This window comes from Pinus tabuliformis, chromosome 6 (assembly GCF_031772625.1).
Source record: "Pinus tabuliformis cultivar Carrire ecotype Pingquan chromosome 6, CPIR1, whole genome shotgun sequence".
Lineage (NCBI taxonomy): Eukaryota > Viridiplantae > Streptophyta > Pinopsida > Pinales > Pinaceae > Pinus > Pinus tabuliformis.
In genome coordinates, this window is record NC_142292.1 from 1,159,449,240 (window position 1) to 1,159,466,977 (window position 17,738).

A 17,738-nucleotide genomic window follows, 5' to 3' on the forward strand; every position below is an offset into this window, starting at 1 on the left:
GATCTACTTCTACAAACAATTTAGCAGAAGCTTAATCGAACATGAGAAACATCAAGCATGAACAGATATAATTGAGAATGAGAAGTAATCAATTGATCAGGTGATCATGTTCTAAGTGAAGAAAATGCTCAAAATTGGAATTTATCATAATTGGTTGAAACCAGAATGACATGATAGGCCTCGTCGATACGATCCTGTAGCCGTGAATGGCACTCAAATCCGACACTGTATGTGGAAGTTATACAGGTTTGAAGTTTACAATATGCTTCAAAAATCAGTTTGACCAGGGTTGACTTTTGACTTTGGCAAATATTTTAAAAAGAATATTCTAGGAATATTCCACAAAATATTCTATGCTGTCCAATCATGTTTTGACACTTGGCATTATGTGGTTGGATATGAGGTTGACTGTGTATATTGAAGACCAATCAATGGGCACCACATGGCCCCTGGTTGGAGAAACAGTGGTTATGTAAAATTTTATGGCTTTCCGCAGGATTCGACCGCGGATCTCCGCGCTGCCAACCGAGCATCCTGACCGGGCGAGCTACGAGTGGTTCTTAACCACTATGGGTCATTACTCATATTTAAGTTTTGGCAAACGTATGGGTGGTGACAAAGGGGGCCAGCCCCTGAATAATATGACCAGAACTCGGTGACCACAGACCTAGCACTGACGGTTACATTAAACATGCAGTCAAAGTGGATAGGGTCACATGTTCTCCAGTGGAAGTTATGCATAGTTTTTATGCCACGGTTCTGCCGGCGGGGGTTTAGATGGTCCATGTGACGACTAAACCTAACAATAAATGTTATCTCTAATGGTTCCAACAAATTAGGCGGAGTTGTCCAAATTGGCGGGCCTAACTCTAGTTAATCCACTTTTGGTGGAGTTTCTTTAGGCCAGATTGGACAAAACTTCTGTTGGTGATAACTTTCACTAGACAGAACCTTTTGGAGCAAAATGTTTTTTGATTTCAGGTATTTTGAGCATTCCAAAGCCAATGGTACAGGTTGTAGAATCAACAAAGCTAATCCTCAAGTACTTTTTCAGCAGATAAGCTTGGAGAGCCATCAGGGCCTAGGGAGTGTTGGAGCTGTATTGGGCTATGGTTAACCATTGGAGGTGAAACAAAAGCCAATGTTTACTTTTTTCTGTGTTCTGAACTCATTTCCACAGCTTATTTTGCCTGTTTAGGCTTTCTTTTGACTTTTTACTTTGGCAAATATTAAAAAAAGAATATTTTGGGAATATTCCATAGAATATTCCCTTTTGGCCAATCATGTTTTGACACTTGTCATTCTGTGGTTGGATATGAGGTTGACTGTGTATATTGAAGACCAATCAATGGGCACCACGTGGCCCATGGCTGGAGAAACAGTGTTTATGTAAAATTTTATGGCTTTCCGTAGGATTCGACCGTGGATCTCCGCGCTGCCAGCCAGGCGGCCTGACCGAGTGGGCTATGAGTGGTTCTTAACCACTATGGGTCATTACTCATATTTAAGTTTTGGCAAACGTATGGGCGGCGACAAAGGGAGCCAACCCCCGAATAATATGACCAGAACTCGGTGACCACAGACCTAGCACTGGCGGTTACATTAAACTTGCGATCAAAGTGGATAGGGTCACATGTTCTCCGGCGGAGGTTATGCATAGTTTTTATGCCACAGTTCTCAAACCATTGGTTCAAATGGTTCCGCCGGCGGTGATTTAGATGGTCCACGTGACCACTAAACTAACAATAAATGTTATCTCCAATGGTTCCAACAAATTAGGCAGAGCACACTATTCTGGGCGGAGTTGGCCAAATTGGCGGCCTAACTCCAGTTAATCCACTTTTGGTGGAGTTTCTTTAGGCTAGATTGGACAAAACTTCTGTTGGTGATAACTTTCACTAGACAGAACCTTTTGGAGCAAAAAGTTTTTTGATTTCAGGTATTCTGAGCATTCCAGAGCCAATGGTACAAGTTGCAGAATCAACAAAGCTAATCTTCAGGTACTTTTTCAGCAGATAAGCTTGGAGAGCCATCAGGGCCTAGGGAGTGTTGGAGCTGTATTGGGCTATGGTTAACCATTGGAGGTGAAACAAAAGCCAATATTTATTGTTTTCTATGTTCTGAACTCATTTCCATAGCTTATTTTTCCTGTTTAGTCTTTCTTATCGATGTATAAACAATTTGAGCATCTAGTAAGAGAAAGGACATGCCCATTTGGGGGCCTTGGACTCGGCAGATGTAGCCCAAGAGGGGTGAACTACCTCATCAGCTGGTGTGTTATATTATGTGACTTTATCTTGCTATGTTTTTTAGATTTAATATGTTAAACAGTAAAATGAAATAACACTCCTTCACACATAAGACTCAGAGATTTACCAAAAACACTTAGTTTCAATAGCAAGACATGAGTAACAATTTGCACATATAATTTAAGGAAAATGAATACCTTGAACAGAAAATACAAGTAGTTTCATTTTCATATCAGATGGTATCAGAGATCAGGTTTTGAGTATTAGTTTTGTGCAAAGATATATTTGACTATTTTGCAAGTTTTAATGCTTACTAGGCTTAAACTTAAAAGAAGGAAAGGACAAAATTGGTCAGAGCACAAGATAATCCTCAACCAAGGAGGGCCAGGGTGCCATTATCTCCACCTTCTAATTCACCCTCAATAACATTAGAATAAGCTTCAAGTATGTCTGAAAGGGAAGGAGAAGTTCTTGAAGACATGGATCCAAAAGAAGAAGAACGGGTATTCAGAAAAACGTTTTTGGACATGACTGAGATGGTAAGAATATTATACCAGGAAAGGAATGATAGGTTGGTTGGAGAAGGGTCTAAACATCAGAAAGAAGGAGAGGGCTCTTCAGGAGGAAAGAAAGGTGATGATAATTCAAAGAAAGGACATGGAGGAAATGGTGATCCACCATCCTCATCTTCTTCCTCTTCCTTTACATCGTCATCCTCTACCTCGGTAAATCAATCTCATAAGCTTAAATCTTCTGGAAAAAGTCCATTTTTAAAGTTAGATGTTAAATTTGAGTTACTCATGTTTAACGGTGAAGTCAATGCAGAGAAACTTGACAACTGGATAAGGTAGTTGGAAGTTTATTTAAGGATATAGAACTTGCAAGATGACGACACCAAGATTCAATTAGCCTCTTTAAGAATGGATGGAGCAGCATTGGTATAGTGGGAAGCCAAGACCAAGGATGAAATTAAGAAACATGGTAAGCTTACTTTAACATAGGCTAAATTTATTTCCGTAATTAAGAAGCAATTTTATCCTCTTGAACATTTACAAAAGGCTATAATGAACTGGCAAAACTTTAGACAACTAAAGGGACAAAATGTTCAAGACTACACCCAAGAGTTTAGGAGAAGAGCACTCTTATTAGGGGTATACTTACAAAGTCAAGACACTTTGCTGAAATATATAGGTGGTTTGCACATCTACCTTAAACATACTATCCTCTTTTTCAATCCTACTAGTCTAGACGAAGTTTGTGTACAAGCTACGCATTTAGAGGCTAGAGGGAAAAACACTTTTGATGAGGGTAGAAACAAGCCTTTTAAGGGGAAAAACAAAGAGAAAACCTTTAAGGGAAAAGGAAAAAAGAATGCATCTGTCAAAAAGGAGGGTGAGAAAGTGATATGTGAACACTGTTCAAGAGAAGGCCATGAAGGGAAAAACTGTTGGAAACTTTATCCTAAAAAAGGAAATCAGTTTAACAAAAACAAAGGAAAGAAGAAAACTACAACTACTACAACTACACCTCAAGATTTAGGTGATGATTCAGGGGATGAAACCAAAATTGCAGCCATGGGTTTAAAAAGTATGAAGGGAAAGGAAACTAAAACTAAAGCAAGCACTAGTACTTCAAACTATCATGTACAAGCTCCTAATGAGGAATAAAGAATTTAATTGTTCCATCTGAGGGTAGTCTCAAAACATACAAAAATTGACACACTGTTTGACAGTGGGTCACAAGCAAATCTCATATCAGAAGACTTGGTCAAACAGCTTAAACTTGAGACCATTCCACATCTAAAGCCTTATCCACTTGGGTGGATATGCAAGGATGCAAACTTACAAGTCTCAAGAAAGTTCATATTGCGCTTTGCAATTACTGCACACTTTATTGACACAATTGAACTTGATGTAGTACCACTTGATATATCAGGAATTGTTTTGGGAAGTCCTTACTTATTTGATAGGAAAGCGATCTTCCATCGCCATGAAAATAAATATCATCTTTTCAAAGATGGCAAGGAGTACATTGTCAGGGCACATCACAAGAAGGCAAATATAGCGATGGTAAATGCGGGATAGGTAAAAAGGCTAGTTAATTCAAGTAAGAGTTTTGTACTTCTTATGATCAAGCCTAAGGTTGATGTGAATCATGAGTCATTTGAAAATTGTGATTCCAAGCTTAAATCAGATTTATATGATGTAGTTGATGCACATCATGAGATGTTTCAGGAACCAACAGGTTTGCCTCCTAAAAGGGAGATTCAACATGAAATCCATTTACATCCAGATTGTCCTCTTCCTAACATAGGCATGTATTATATGTCTATCATGGCGAATGCTAAAATGAAGAAGAAAATTAAAGACTTGTTGGACAAAGGTTTCATAAGACCAAGCACTTCGCCATGTGGGTCACCGATAGTGTTGATTCCAAAGAAAGATGGAACTTGGCGCATGTGTGTGGACTTCAGGGCATTGAACAAAATAACGGTAAAGAATCGTTACCCACTCCCAAGGATAGATGATTTGTTAGATCAGCTAAAAGATGCTAAATATTTCACTAAGTTAGACTTACGTAGTGGTTATCATCAAGTTAGAATTGAAGAAAGTGACATTTGGAAGACAGCTTTTAAAACCAAACAAGGACTCTTTGAGTGGCTTGTTATGCCGTTTGGTTTATGCAATGCACCTGCAAATTTCATGCAGGTAATGGATGATGTCTTACGTCCTTTTCTTGATGATTTCATTATTGTCTACTTAGATGACATCTTAATTTTCAACAAGACTAGAGAAAAGCATGTCATGCATGTTAAGAAAGTACTTGATATTTTGAAGAAAAATCGGTTATTTCTTAAAATGTCAAAGTGTGAATTTGGAAAGACTTATTTGGTTTATTTGGGACACATAGTAGGAGGAGGTAATTTGAGAATTGATCCTTCTAAGGTAGAATCTGTTGTGAATTTGCCTACTCCCAAATCCATTACAGAGGTAAGAAGTTTTTTGGGTGCAGCTCAGTATTGGAGGAAGTTTATTTCTAACTTCTCTGCCATAGTAGCTCCTGTGCATGTAGTGACAAGTGTGAAGCGTGCTTTCCAATGGGGAAGCAAGAAACAGAAAGCTTTCGAGTCTTTGAAAGAAAAGATAAGTTCAGCTCCATTCCTTGCATTACCGGACTTGAGACAACCATTAGAGATTCAGACCAATGCTAGTGATTACACCATGGGTGCAGTTCTCTTACAGCATGGTAAGCCTATCGCATTTCATTCTAAGACATTTAATGGTGTTGTTGTGAATTATCCTACATATGATAAGGAGTTGTATGTGTTGGTACAAAGCGTCAAAAAGTGGAATCACTATTTTATGGGCAAAGAAACAGTTGTTCATACTGACCATCAGCCTTTACAGTACTTGCAGTCACAAAGTAAATTGTAGCAGTCACGACATTTCAGATGGATGGGCTTCCTACAATAATTTAACTTGGTAATAAGGTACAAAAAAGGTATTTTCAATAAAGTTGTTGATATGCTTTCAAGGCCTATTATTAGTGCTACTACTTTACTTAAGAATGATTCTATTGTACATGAGAGCTACATAGAACAGTATGCATCAAATGTTGATTTTAAGGATGTGTATGCTAACTTGAGTGAAGGGCATCATGTTGAGGAGAATGATTATCATTTGCATAATACTTTGTTGTTTCATATGGGCAATTTATGTATACCATAGGGAGAGAGACTAAGTATCATGAGAGAAGCTCATTCTTCTCTTATTGCTAGACATTTTGGGGTAAGCAAAACGATGGCACATTTACAGAGGTATTGTTATTGGCCTCGCATGGTAGATAGTGTTTCACATTTCATTAGAGGTTGTTCATTATGTGCTACAAGCAAGCCTAGCAATAGGAAGCTTGGATTATATACACCATTTCCGATACCTTCTAGACCATGGGAAAGTGTTTCTATGGAATTTGTAGGAGGTCTACCATTATCTAGAAAGCAGCATGATTATCTTTATGTAGTAGTTGATAGACTTAGCAAGATGTGTATTCTTATGCTGTGTAAGAAAACTATAACTACTGAACAAACTACTGATTTATATTTTCAACATGTATGGATTCATTATGCCTTGCCTACTTCTATTGTTAATGACAGGGATTCCAGATTTGTTGGGAATGTTTGGTCCAATCTATGGAAGATTATGGACACCAAGTTGAAGAAGAGTACTACTTTCCATCCACAAATAGATGGCCAAATATAGGTAGTGAATAGAACCATTGTACATCTTTTGAGAGGTTATTGCAGCAAGCATCCCAAGCTTTGGGATGAGCACTTGCATTACATTCAACATGCTTACAACCGGGCCAAGCACTTTTCTACAAACACTTCACCTTTTGAAGCTTGTTTTGGGTACTTGCCTAAGTCACCTTTAGATTTCATTCTTGAGAAGGATGTTGCCATTGATGGGCATAGTGAAATTGACAAAGCTCACATGTTCATTGAAATAATTCAGCTCATACATCGGCAAGTTCAAGAACAGCTTGAAAAAAGTCAAGGCAAGTACAAGGAGATACATGATAAACATAGAGTTGATCATAAGTTTCAAGAAGGAGATGAGGTATGGCTGCATATTGGTAAGGAAAGAATGCAAGGAGAAGGTAAAAAGTTGAAGCCTATTCATTATGGTCCATTCAAGATCCTTAAACAAGTTGGAAATAATGCTTTTCAATTAGATTTTCCTTCATATATGAAAATGTATTCCGTTGTGAATGTGGAAAACTTATGTTTGTATGAACCTCCTTTAATCGTTGATCATGAAAGTGACATTCAGCTGTCATCCATAGATTATTTATCACCAGAATTTTTGGATGAGCTAAAAGAGGATGCTATCCTTGACAGAAGGACACGCACTTCGAGGAGGGGAAATGTTGATTATGTTCGGGTTGGTCTTAAAGGCAACAAACAAAGTAAGGCAAGGTGGATGGAGGTGGAAAAGGTGAGGGAGTTGTACCCTCACCTTCTTAATAGGTAATTGAAGGCTTTTGGGGTCCAAAAGCTTCCCATTTGGGAGGTGTGATCAGGTGATCATGTTCTAAGTGAAGAAAATGCTCAAAATTGGAAATGATCAAAATTGGTTGAAACTAGAACGATAGGATAGGCCTTGTCGATACAATCATGTAGCCGTGAACGGCACTCAAATCCAACACTGTATGTGGAAGTTATGCAAGTTTGAAGTTTAAAATTTCCTTTAAAAATTAGTTTGACCAGGGTTGACTTTTGACTTTGGCAAATATTTAAAAAAGAATATTTTGGGAATATTCCTTGGAATATTCCCTATTTTCCAATCATGTTTTGACACTTAGCATTCTGTGGTTGGATATGAGATTGACTTTGTATATTGAAGACTAATCAATGGGCGCCACGTGGCCTGCCAGGAGGCCACCACATGGCCCCTGGTTGGAGAAACAGTGGTTATGTAAAATTTTATGGCTTTCTGCAGGATTCGACCGTGAATCTCTGCGCTGCCAGTCGGGCGGCCTGACCGGGCGGGCTACGAGTGGTTCTTAACCACTATGGGTCATTACTCATATTTAAGTTTTGGCAAACGTATGGGCAGCAGTAAAGGGGGCCAGCCCCCGAATAATATGACCAGAACTCGGTGACCACAGAACCAGCACCGATGGTTACATTAAACTTGCGGTCAAAGTGGATAGGGTCACATGTTCTCCGACGAAGGTTATGCATAGTTTTTATGCCACGGTTCTCAAACCGTTGGTTCAAACGGTTCCGCCGGCGGGGATTTAGATGGTCCATGTGACCACTAAACCTAACAATAAATGTTATCTCCAACGGTTCCGAAAAATCAGGTGTAGCGCACTATTTTGGGCGGAGTTGGCCAAATTGGTGGGCCTAACTCTAGTTAATCCACTTTTGGTGGAGTTTCTTTAGGCCAGATTGGACAAAACTTCTGTTGGTGATAACTTTCACTAGACAGAACCTTTTGGAGTGAATTTTTTTTTGATTTCGAGTATTCTGAGAATTCTAGAGCCAATGGTATAGGTTGCAGAGTCAATAGAGCTGATATTCAGGTACTTTTTCAGCAGAGAAGCTTGGAGAGCCATTAGGGCCTAGGGAGTGTTGGTGCTGTATTGGGCTATGGTTAACCATTGGAGGTGAAACAAAAGCCAATATTTACTATTTTCTATGTTCTGAACTCATTTCCACGACTTATTTTGCCTGTTTAGGCTTTCATATCATTGTATAACCAATTTGAGCATCTAATAAGTGCAAGGACATGCCCATTTGGGGGCCTTGGACCCGGCAGATGTAGCCTAGGAGGGGTGAACTGCCTCATCAGTTGCTGTGTTATATTATGCGACTTTATATTTCTGTGTTTTTCAAATTTAATATGCTAAACAGTAAATGAAATAACACTCCTTCACACATAAGACTCAGAAATTTACCAAAAACACTTTGTTTCAATTGCAAGACTTGAGTAACAGTTTGCACATATAATTTAATGAAAATGAATACCCTGAACAGCAAATACAAATAGTTTCATTTTTAGATCATCAACCATAACACAGAAGATATAACATTGGGGAAAGCACCAGCCTAAAACCCCAACTCTGTATTATCATACAAGTGGAAATCTTGTTCAAGTTACAAAAATAATTAGCTCTCAAGCTATCCTAATCTCTCTGCACTCAAACAATACAGCTCACGGACTCAATAGACATAGAATATATCTTCCTCAAGCCCTCCAAACCTCCTATTTCCTTGCACAGTTTTGATTGGGGTCCAATGATATCACATGTGTGAATTGGCATCATCACATGCACTGTAACCTCAGGTCCAACTACGCAATCCACAAGGAATAATATTCCTTCTGCATGCAAGGAATCTTCACCAAGGAATATCCTAGCAACTGATAGTACACTGTCCCTCCATCTGATCTCAACTGGGTCTCTGACTGAACTGACATTCATGAGTTATACATGAGTGAATGCTCAATTATCTAAATTACAGTAGTTACATGCATGCAAGCATTAACTAACTGAACTCTCATTAATTTAACAACTTGTTAAATTAATATAACTAGACTTGACTAAGTTAAACTACGTCAACTGATTATAATTCATCCTTATCTCTTTAACTAAAGGTTAAATTCCTCAATTAATGGAGAAATTGTTGCATGTCCTCACATAGACTTCAAGTTTGATTTTCCTTAACTAATTAACTCAAGATGAATTAATTAATTAATTTCCAAATTGTTGTTGATATCAAATTCAAATTTTACTTCCTATGTTTAGTCCAGGGACTAACTAAAATTATAAGGGATCCCGAAATGCTATTTTTAGAAAAGCTATTTTTAGCACTTTCATTTTTCACCCATTGTTTCTAAGACCTCCAATGGTTGAACTGCTATTTATAGCCCGGCTATTTATAGTAGTGCTATTTTTAGCATATTCTATTTTTAGCATTCCTTGTTGCACATTTCAACACTCCCTCTCAACAAGAAAGGGATTATCAGTAACCATGATCCTGTCTCTGTGGAACTCGAACTTGCATTTTGACAATGCCTTTGTCAAAATATTTGCATCCTGCTCCTCGGTCTAAACATACTGCAACATCATGATCCTCTTGACCGCACAGTCCTGTAGGTGATGGTAACATATATCGATATGCTTGGACCTGTCATGAAACACTGGATTCTCATATAGTTTTATGCAACTCTGATTATCACAGTATATCACTGTAGGATCCATCATCTGACCAAACAATCCCACTAGAATCTTCCACATCCAAATGGCCTCACATACTGCCTAACTCGCAACCATGTATCCAACCTCTGCTAAGCTAAGTGCAACTGATCTCTGTTTCCTGCTATACCAAGAAACTGCAGTTGAACCAAGGTTGAAGATTCCTCCAGAAGTGCTCTTCTAGTCTGATGGACTACCAGCCCAATCCGGATCCGTGAAGCCTTGCAGCTTCACTCCCTTTGTCCATCTGTACCATAATCTGTACTGTGTAGTGCCTCTTAGATATCTCAGCACATGCTTCACTGCCTTCCAAAACAGCTTGGTAGGTTGAGCCATAGCTTAACTCAGCTGGTTCACCACAAAGCATAAGTTGGGTCGTGTGTTCACCAGATACATGAGTGAACCCACCAGCTACCGATAAACAGTAGCAGCTACTACCTCACCTGAAGTAGCATCCTCCTTCCTCCAGTTCCCAGCTAGAGGAGTCTGCATGGGCTTGCACTTCTCCATGTGAAAGCACCTAAGTATCTCATTGGCATACTTTCCTTGAGACAAAAATACTTCCCCATCTTTCTGCCACACTTCCATGCCTAGAAAGTAGTGCATGAGGCCCATGTCCTTCATCTCGAACTCTCTTGCAAGGTCCTCCTTGCAAGACTGTATCAGCTGCTCATCACCTGTCAAAATCAGATCATCAACATAAAGTACAATAATCAAGGGCTTACCATCTACCATGATGTGGTATAGGTTCGCATCTACTTCACTCTTGGTGAAGCCCAACTTGGTGAAATAATTGTCGATCCTGGTGTACCAAGCACGGGGTGCTTGCTTCAGCCCATACAGTGCTCACTTGAGTCGGCAGACATGCAACTCACGATCGAAGGTCTCAAATCCTTCAGGCTGCTCAATGTATACCTCTTCCTCAATCTTCCCATTGAGGAACGTCATCTTCACATCCATCTGATGGATCTTCTAACCCATCTGAGCTGATAGGGCTAGCATCGATCTGATAGATGAGTACCTTGCTACGGGAGAAAAGGTCTCATCGTAGTCAATCCCCTCAACCTGTGAGAAACCTCAGGCAACAAACAATTCCTTGTGTTTCTCAACACTACCTTCAGCTGCCTACTTTACCTTGTAAGGCCATCGGGAACTAACCACTGATTTGCCCGCAGGTCTGGGGACAGCATCCCACACACTGTTTCACATGATAGAATCGTACTCTTCTACCACTGCATCAACCTAGACTAGTTGTTGCACTACCTCCTGAAAAAAAAAGGTTCAGTCGCTACACACTCCCCAAGGCCATGTAGCCAGTGTATCTCGAGAGAGAACTCCTCTGTCTACGATGAGAGGATGGCTGCCCCACATTCTCTCTCACATCCTACATCAATCTGTCAGCTTCCCGCGAGCGTTTCCGCCCATCTTTGGAAGACTCTCTAGCATTGGTGGTCTCCACTACTGGATCCTCTACATGTGGCTAATCCACATCATCAAGAGGCTCCTCCTCCTTTGGAACTAAAAGTTCCTCATCACCATGCAACTTGAGCTCCCTCTCAAGTGACACTCGCATGGCTCTCTGCTCATCGAACTTCAGACCCCTGTGCACTACGATCCCCTGACTAGCAAGCAGAAACACACGATAGTTGTGGGGTGTATCTGTGTACCACACAAGTATCCCCAACTCATCTGTTGGGTCTAGCTTCTTCCGAGCATCTTTGGTCACATGACAGAAAATTGGTGATCCAAAGATATGGAAGTGACTCACAAATGGTCGCTTCCCCGAAAAAGCCTCCATAGGTGTCTTCATCCCCACAATATGATGAGGACTTCTGTTATGAAGGTACACTACTGTATTGCATGCCTCAGCCCACAGATGAAGTGGTAGGCTTTGGTCATGCAACATCGCTCGAGCTGCTCCCACAATAGATCTATTCTTCCTTTTGGCCACCCCATTCTGTTGTGGGTTATGAGGTGCCGTCAGTTCCGGTTTAATTCCTTTTGCAGCATAGAAGTCTTTAAACTGCTGGGAAATATACTCTCCGCCATTTTCACTACGCAAGGCTTTTACTTTCTTCCCAGCTTCTTTCTCTGTCGAGGCTTTAAACTCACAAAACCTCAAGAAGTTCTGATCCTTCTTTTGCATAAAGTAGATCCATCATCTACAAGAAAAATCATCAATGAAAATAACATAGTACATTTGTTTAGCGGTGGAGGCTGTAGATAATGGTCCACATACATCTGAGTGAAATTGCTCCAGGATTGCTCCAGCTCTACTATCCCGATCCTAAAACGAATCTTTCGCATACTTACGCAGGGTGCAACCTTTGCATGTGTCTGTTTGCTCCAGTTTTCGCTTGGGTAAGCCAGTGGAAATTTGCTACATGATCTTCAAGGCCCCATGATGCAAGTGGCCTAGTCTCCTGTGCCATAGCTCACCAACATCTTGGCTTTGCACCACCTTTGCTTTGGAACTCAGTGCAGCACAGTCATTTACCTCTAGCTTGTAGAGATTCTTTACTCGAATCCTTATTCGCTTGGTCTGTCTGGTGCCGATATGCCTCAGGAACACTTTTCCTTTACTAAAGACTACATCATAGCCTTTATCTTTAGCATAGCAACAGACACAAGATTCTTTTTCAAACCTAGTACATATTTAACAACAGATAGGGTGAGAGGAGCACCATGCTCCCTCTGAAAAACAAATGCACCTTCACCTGAGACATAGTACTTTCCATCATCACCCATCTCGATCCACATCTGGAAATCCTTCTCTTCCAATGTACTGAAAATATTCTTATCACCCGACATGTAGAAAGAAGCTCCATTATCCAGGTACCAAACACATCCCACCATGGATGAAACCATGCATGTGATAAGTGAGAAATCCAGCTCAAATTGTGAAGCTAGTGCATCACCATCAGATCCCTTTAAGGAACCCTTCTTGGATTTCTTCTGTGGACAATTCATAGCATAATGGCCCACTTCATGACAGTGAAATCATCGCACCTTCGACTTGTCAACCTTCTTCCCACCATGAGAAGATTTGGATTGGGACGCCTTCCCTTTCCCTTTCTTAGCTTTACTCACTAAAGCTAGATTTTCTTCATCATCTTGTTTTGATGAAGAACCATCCATGGTGCTCCGCCTTACCTCCTCCTACATCAGATCCGACCAAAGTCATTCCCAATCTGGTAGTTTCTCTCTTCCATTAATCGAGTCCTGGTAGCTATGCTAGCTCTTAGGAAGATCGAGGAGTGCTAGACTCACCATGTTGTCATCAGCAGTCACAACCCCTACATTTACAAGCTCATCACTGGATGTGGTGTTGTTCAGGAACATAGAGATTTTGTCGCCCTTTCGCACTTGATCTTGCAAATTTTGTCCTTCAGTGCCAGCTTCCTCTGATTGTTGCTATTATGATAAAGATCTTTCAATGTCTTCCACATCGAAAATGGAGTCTCCTTCCCATGGAGGCTCGAGACAATGTGATCTTGAACTCCCTCCAAGAGGATTCTCCTTGCTCTAGCAACACACTTTTTGCATTCCACCAGTTGGGTAGCATCGGTCGGCTTTTGGACTTCTTGATCAATGAAGTCCTTGAGACTGTTATCTTCCAATACTACTTCCATGCGATCCTTCCAGGCTATATAATTTGAACTGCCATCAAGGGCATATTCAATTCTTAAACCACTGAACACCATCAGTGAAATAGATGTGATAAGAATTCAATTCACTATTCAGAAATCAAACTTAGAACTTCTCCTGCGTGTATATTGTTCTTCCTTGATCACCTTTGCCCCGATACCATGTAGAAATTCCCACTATAGATCACCTGGTAATGCAATGTACTAAAGCAAAACACTTGATCTACATCTACAAACAATTTAGCGGAAGCTTAATTGAACATGAGCAACATCAAGCATGAACAGATATAACTGAGAATGAGAAGTAATCAACCATAACACAGAAGATATAACACTGGGGAAAGCACCAGCCTAAAACCCCAACTTTGTATTATCATACAAGTGGAAATCTTGTTCAAGTTACAAAAAGAATTAGCTCTCAAGCTATCCTAATCTCTCTGCACTCAAACAATACAGCTCACAGACTCAATAGACATAGAATATATCTTCCTCAAGCCCTCCAAGCCTCCTATTTCCTTGCGCAGTTTTGATTGGGGTCCAATGATATCACATGTGTGAATTGGCCTCATCACACATACTGTAACCTCAGGTCCAACTGCACAATCCATAAGGAACAATATTCCTTCTGCATGTAAGGAATATTCACCAAGGAATATCCTAGCAACTGATAGTACATTGTCCCTCCATATGATCTCAACTGGGTTTCTAACTGAACTGACATGCATGAGTTATCCATGAGTGAATACTCAGTTATCTGAATTACAATAGTTACATGCATGCAAGCATTAACTAACTGAACTCTCATTAATTTAACAACTTGTTAAATTAATCTAACTAGACTTGACTAAGTTAAACTAAGTCAACTGATTACAAATCATCCTTATCTCTTTAACTGAAGGTTAAATTCCTCAATTAATGGAGAAATTGTTGCATGTCCTCACATAGAATTCAAGTTTGATTTTCCTTAACTAATTAACTCAAGATGAATTAATTAATTAATTTCCAAACAGATGTTGATATCAAATTCGAATTTTACTTCCTATGTTTAGTTCAGGGACTGACTAAAATAAGAAGGGATCACGAAATGCTATTTTTAGAAAAGTTATTTTTAGCACTTTCACTTTTCACCCATTGTTGCTAAGACCTCCAATGGTTGAACTGCTATTTATAGCCCAGCTATTTATAGCAGTGCTATTTTTAGCATCTTCTATTTTTAGCATTTCTTGTTGCACATTTCAACATGGAAGGTGCATTAGTAAGGCCAAAAGGCATGACCAAAAATTCATAATGACCCTCATGAGTTTTGAATGTTGTTTTTAGAATGTCTTTAGTATTCATTACAATTTGATGATATCTTGAACAAAGATCCAGCTTGGTGAAATAAATTTCTCCATGTAATTCATCCAACAATTCATCAATGGCAGGAATAGGAAATTTATCTTTAATAGTGAGCTTGTTGATCTCCCTATAATATAGACACATACGCCATGATCCATCCTTCTTGCACACCAGTACTACTGGAGCAGAGAAAGAACTTTGACTAGGTTGAATTATACCAGCCTCTTGCATTTCTGCAACCATATGTTCAATTTCACTTTTTTGGGCATAAGGATATCTATAAGGCCTGATGTTTGGAGGAACACTTCCTAGAATCAAGTGAATTGCATGATCATGATAGTGAATAGGTGGGAGGCCTTTGGGAGTCTCAAACACCTTGGAATGATTGTCCAAAGAATTTTGGAGATTTGGAGAAATATAGGATTTCGATGTTTGAACCCCTAGTGAGAATAATTGTGCAATTACACCCTATTATTCATTCCTAAGAATATTTTTCATGACATTAGAGCTAGTTATCTTTCCTAGTTTCCCTGTGACACCCCTTAATTCAAATTCCTTTCCTTCTGCAAAAAAAAAAATTCAAGAAAAGTTATTGAAAATTGAAAATTTTCGTCCCCAAATATTGCAACCGTTGGACTCCTAGTACAACATCAACACCACCCATTGGAATGGAAATAATTGGAATATTCAATACATATTCCCACATGGTTAGCTTGATAGTATGGCACTTTCCATAGTAATTTATAGTTCCTCCATTTGCAACCATCACTTGACACTTTGGTGCTAGATATAGGAAGCAATTCAATTCCTTGGATATCTTACAATGAATAAAATTATGGGTACTACCTGAATCAACAAGCGTTAGTACCTTTTTCTTCTTGAAATATCCTTCTATCTTGAGTGTTTGAGGAGTGGTAATTCCTGCCAATGCATTACAACATATGTTTGGATTAATTTCTTCTTTCTCTGGGGTTGGTTCCTGTTGTATATCCTCCTCTTTTGATGTTTTTTATTCCTTTTCTTCATCCTCTTCACAATCTATGTATAATAATTTCTTCTCAACACACTTATGACCTTTAGTGTATTTTCTATCACAACTATAACAAAGCCCTTTTTTCTTTTTTTTCCTCCAATTTTTGTGGTGTCAACCTTGTAGGTTTTGGAATGTTAGGAGCAGCAACACTTCCATCTTTATAGTTATGAGTGGTAGAATTCCTTGTTTCCATAATTTTTCTTTCAACTTTTCTTGCCACCCCGAATGTCTTCTTCAATGAATTAGGTTCCCAAGGGTGAACCTAATGTTGGATGTTATCCTTTAAGGTGCTTATGAATACGTCAACCCTATGATCCTTTGGAATATAATTTACCCTGATATTCAAGTTTTGGAAGTCCTCAATGTGCTCCACCATTGAACCCTTTTGTTTGAGATTTATCAATTGGCTAAAGAAGGTGTTGCTCTTTGCATACTCATAATGTGTTATCATTTCCTCAGTAAAAATTAACCAAGTGACAAGTGGTTTACGAGAAAAAAATACATCGATACCATACAACCTAATTGGGTTCTAAATATAAAGTCGTAATGTGTACCTTTTGTGTGTGTTGCACATTATGGAGATCGAAATATTGCTCCATCTGTAGTATCCATGTTACTGGATCCTTGCCATCAAACTTCCTCATATCGATATTTGGAATATGGTGGGTCTTAAATCCAAAGTTAGATTCTATGGAATCATTATTAACATTCCTTTTATTCTCATCATGAGTTTCATTTAATACATTTTCACAATTAAGAAGCATTTCTTGTAGCAACTTTGTCAAAATTTCTATGTCTGCTTTTAAACCATTCTTCAAATCTTCCATGTTGCCTTTCATTTTTGCTTCTATACCATCCATATTAGCTTCCATACCATTCTTCAAACCATCTATCTTAGCTTCCATTTCATTTTTGGTTACTCTTTGAGAGAGTAAAATTTGTTGCACTTGGTCTCATAATTTTGATATATCATGTTGCATTTCTTCCTCTTCTTCATGCGTCATAGTAGAGCATTATGGTTTCTTACTAGGTGTTCACATTTTATTCCATTGACTCATTTTGAATAAAACAATTATATTTATGCTTTACTATGCCCCTTGAATCACTTCAAAATGATTTTTCAAACAAAACTTATGCCAATTTTAAAAAACAATACACACATTTTTCTGGCTTTGTAGGAGCCAGATATTGAAACTGTTGTATCTCTATCAATTCGAATCTCCAAGATCTGAAATTCGGTCCTATGGTAGCCCTTTGAGGCTTATTTCAAATTCCACAAGTCGGACCAAATTTGGATTCTTCAAGATGAAGTTATGTCCAATATCCCACAATGTCCTGATTATGGACTAGTTCTGTACAACGAACTTGTACACAGTGACATGTGTCATTATTTCGACCTTATACCCTAAAAATGATACACAAAACACTACATTCTATGCAATTTATGCCACCTTTTACTAAATTTAATCTGATGCCTACAGAGGAACATATGACGATTTTCCCAAGGTCACCTATTTGAGACGAAATTATAGAGCATGAAAAAAACCCTAACTTCCACGAATCATATCTCCAAAAATATAGCGCACCAAGATCTAAAATTTTTACACAAGGTTCACCAATATTTCTTCTCCCTGTGTGTTTTGCTCTACAACAACCCCCCCCATTTCATACAATTTTTATTTTTCAAAACTATAATATGAAATGGGTCCC